Source organism: Syngnathus floridae, chromosome 3, assembly GCF_059516105.1.
Source record: "Syngnathus floridae isolate MCC-2025c chromosome 3, RoL_Sflo_1.0, whole genome shotgun sequence".
NCBI lineage: Eukaryota > Metazoa > Chordata > Actinopteri > Syngnathiformes > Syngnathidae > Syngnathus > Syngnathus floridae.
Genome location: NC_142415.1, coordinates 15,315,565 through 15,320,030, shown reverse-complemented (window position 1 = coordinate 15,320,030; position 4,466 = coordinate 15,315,565).

Sequence of the window (4,466 nt, the reverse complement as noted above, 5' to 3'; positions counted from 1 at the left end):
CCTGTGCCAACTGAATGAATTGGCTGAATGAGTTTTAATCAATTTCCCTCTCCTGCAGTAATTCTTATTTTCAAGTTCAGTTTGTGAGTCAACAAAAGGACAGTACACGTCAAAAAAAAATTGTATCTTTGGAAAAATACCCGTGCATGTTTCCTCTCTTTTGAATCCTCCCACCCTCTCCATGCCGCAGGCACTCCCGCGGGCCTTCGCTGTAAGGCCTGGAAGGCTTAGCAGAGACAGAGCATTTAGTAATGGCTTCTTAATGGGCTTGTCGACAGCCACATTAGAGCGCGGTGCAGGCGGCGGGCGAGGCCGAGCAGTGATATGCCAAGCCAGATGCCGTGCCAGCTGCGGCACTCGGCTCACTCGCTCACGCTCTCATTTGTAATCACATTTCTCAGACGGATGGATGCCATGTGCGCAAGAGCGCACGAGCAGATACACATTTGTTGCCCTTTCTCTGCGCCTGCCAGGAAAGATCCTTTTAATCTGCCGCTCCACATTTTCTCTGTCGCGTCTGTCACCATCATCAAGTACCGCCTGAGAACATTTTACAAAGGAAATGATCATATTCCTTTTTAATGATTGGATGCCACCGCCTTCTGTTAATATGTTGCTTCATCTTGTCCTGATGTTTGAAATAAGAGGCTCTCTACTGGGGATCAAACTAGTTTTTGATTTTCTTACTGTGGGTTCAAAGTGAAAAGTGGCATCTTCTGAAACTAAATTTGAATGCTTAAGAGCACACACTATTGTAAAGTGAAATTCCAAGTTGTAATATTAAAGTGCCATTATTATTATTATTATTATTACTATGCCTGTGTACCTAAAAGAATGTCCAGTGAGGAAGTCCATTAGTCGATCCATAACATACCGTAAAGGTTAAGTACAACGTTTAACCTTTTACATGCAAAGCTGTAAAATAGCAGTGGTCTGTCTGGCAGTGGATGCCTTTAAAAAGAGGACTTGTACAGTGGGTGAGGGGAGGAGATGAAGGAAGGCTTCAAGGATACAAGTCATGGCAGTAAATGTGGAGATGAGAGCAGGAAGTGAAAAAGAAAAAGTAAAGAGAAAAGGTTGGTAGAAAGTGGGAGGAGTGATTAAATGACTACATGGATGATTGGATCAATTAATGAATGCTAATGCGCTTCAGTGTCATTACCAAAGGTCTTAAAGGTCTCCAGCAGGGGGAGCCGGGTGTTAGTGTGAACAGGAGTTCGCCTTTGTGTGTGGTGACTAGTGCCTGTGTCGATGGAGGAGTCAGAAGGTGATTCTTTGTTTCCACATCTGATCAGACCTTTGTTGCTACCAAACCAAATTTCCCTGCATCAGCGATGAGCAAGCGTGATGTGGATGCATAGAGAATAATGTATGTGTGTGTGTAGTACACTACACGTGTGTGTTATTGGCAGCTGATAGCATTTCACAAGTTGAAGCCTTGAATATAGACGGCCGTCCCCGGACGCTGTATCGACAGCTGCCAATTGTCACTGCGCTGACTGACAGTGTTGTATTGATGGACAGTAGCCGCCGACAGAGAGGTGGAGGGCGAAACAAAAGGGAAACAATTGCTGAGAGGCAGAAGAGACAGTAAAAAGAGCAAAGGAAAGGTGTACAGAAAATGCTGACTAGGTGCTAGTGAAACTTTGTTAAGGTCAAAAGAAGACACGATCACCTCACTAGGTCACCTCTTTGCAGTGTTTCCCAAACGTCATTGCAGCAAAGCACATATTTTACATCATTTCCATCATTTCCAAACCCTCAAACTCGTCTATGAGAAGGGAAAATCAAAATAAACTAGCAAGTGAATAATGTGGTTGCAAAAGTGTGCACACCCTCCTATAGCTAAGCACGTGATTGGGTTCTGAGTTAACCCATCACATTCAAGCTCAGTCAGCGCACGCTACGATTTAAGGGGCTTTATTAACTTCGAATAAAGTTCAGATGTTCAAGTAGACATATTCTGACATTTTTTAGTCATGGTCCTCAAAAATCTTCCACGGCAGCAGAGTGATATCACTCACATGGTGGCAGCACTTGCTACTTCTGGGGCCTTAGTCAAGATGGACGGAATAATGAATAGTTAGTAATAGCAAAAAAAGCAACTGAAAAAAAAACATCTGGAAACACCAACTGGAACACCTGTGAACTTTATTTGAGGTTAAATAGAGTGCATGTGAGGTGGCTTCCACTGAACACGAATTTGAATGGGATTGGTTTCTGTCACAATGTGTTATGTTAGTTAGCAGGAAAATTCCCTTTTCCCAACACCCGGCTGACCCTAGCATGCCCCCCGAAATACAGTATCGTGCATACGCAGACAGTATGTCGCCCGTGTACAGAGCACGTGTGTTGCTCTTCGCCTCAGGAAACTTGTGGCTGATTCCATTAGTGGGAGGAGAGCATATTTAATGAGGGGAGACAGCTGCTGGTAGAGGGTTCTTGGTGGGCTTCGAAGTGTTGGGGGGAGCAATTAAACACATGCTCAAAACTGGCCACTGGACACTACTTCTGCCAGTAACAATTTTAGGATTTCGGGGCGTAGCCTCAGTGAAGGGATCCTAGGTTCGAATCTCGACTCGGACCTTCCCGTGTGAAGTCACAGTTATAAAAGGGAAAAGTCTTTATCGGAATTGAAAATGGCTGCAGATGGTAAGCAGTGAGGCTGTTTTAAGCGGCGCTAAATGTCCACATATATACGTGAAAATGTCCCAAAGCACATTTTCAGCATGTTAAGATTGTAATTGGATGGTTTTCCCCTTTTAACGCGAGGGTATTGTTGGCCGCCTGTGACGTACTCTGCTTGATTGACGGGAAATGAGCGAGGAGGCCGGGCAGTGTGTCATAACGTTAATGTGGTAGGTAAAGCCCCGAGGACACGCACACAAATAACTCCATGGCTGGACTTCTATCCATATTCCCGCACCAGACACCTGGGTTTTTCCATATGTCCATGTCTCAATCTCCTTCCGACCCACAATTCCCTGCTCTCCCTCCCCATCTCGCTACATCATTCACATATCAAAACACTCCTTCACCGTTGTGGTCCGCGTGGCGTTTTTACCACAGGTTAATAATGAGAGGAGAGGTGTGTGACCCTGTCAGAAGTGTGAGAAACTGACCCAAAGATATCAGACAGAGGCCGAGACCCCCGGCCCTGAGGGCGTCGAGTGTATGCGCTAGAGAGAGGGAGAAGGTTGGCGGGTGTGTGTGTGTGTCCGTTGCCTTCTTCTCATGGATGACATATGTGAGGTCATTTACATGCTATTACCTTTCCACTGGATTTGATGTGCCACACACACACACATAGTGGCCTGGTGTGATGCCCCTGTCAGATGGGAAGGGATGGGGGGTAGGTCACGTCTGTTTCCCCTCTCTGTCTCTCACACATACACACGCGCACACACACACACACTCACCTGTCTCCCCCCCTTCGGTGTACAGTTACTAAGAGAGTTGTCAGGAGGCCCATGTGAAGCATCAACTGTTTGACATCTGCCAGTGTCTCCCCAGCACACACACACACACACACACATACACACACGCACAAAGTCTCACCTCATTTGAGAACAACAGAGCATCTCCCTGTGATCAACATTTACACACAGTCATCATTTACCAGTCACAGCTGCCAACACACACATAGAGACACGGATGCGCACGCACAATTTACAGTCAGTCAATTAGTCAATCTGTCACCATCATAAAGAGCCGTATTACTTGGACAGGTAACACTTTTTAATTGTAAACAAATATATTATCTACTGTAAAATAATGTCAAAAAATGTGATTTCCTCCAGGCACATTTTTCTGAAAATGTTCTTTTGCAATAAATTCCAATGCAGGTTCTGCATCATCAAGGACCTCTTTGCCGTTGCTGCTATCACATAAAACACAAATGACAACTTTGGACTTGATTCGTTAAAAGCACACTAAACTGATGTCTAATACATCTTTGATCCCCTTCCAAATGAAACAACAGATACAAGCCAATAGATACAAGCCAATCTGTTTGTTAAATTTGTTTTGTTCAGCTTTGGATGCTTACATCTGCTGTGATCCAGATAGACAAGCCTCCATTTGTCCCACTTTCATACAAGATAATGAAGCTGTCATTCGCAGACAGCCAGACAACTTCATTGGATTGGTTCAAGAGCGCAGACGACTGCTTGGGGAGACACACACACACACTCATGCACATACATATGCGCACAAGACTGCGAGCAATCCCCTCGGCCCCTGTTAAGCATATGTCAAATATAACCGCATATAGAAAGCGAGATTGTTTGACATACGCGCAGCCAACTGAATGGCAAAGACACAAAAGACAATTAGATGCACACGAAGCACATTTTGTAACATGCAAACAGACAAGACAGTCCCGATAGCCACGAATATGAAATCAACCTTGAATGGGAAAACCCTCTGCGAATACTTGTCTCCACTTTACAAGTCAATTTCATATA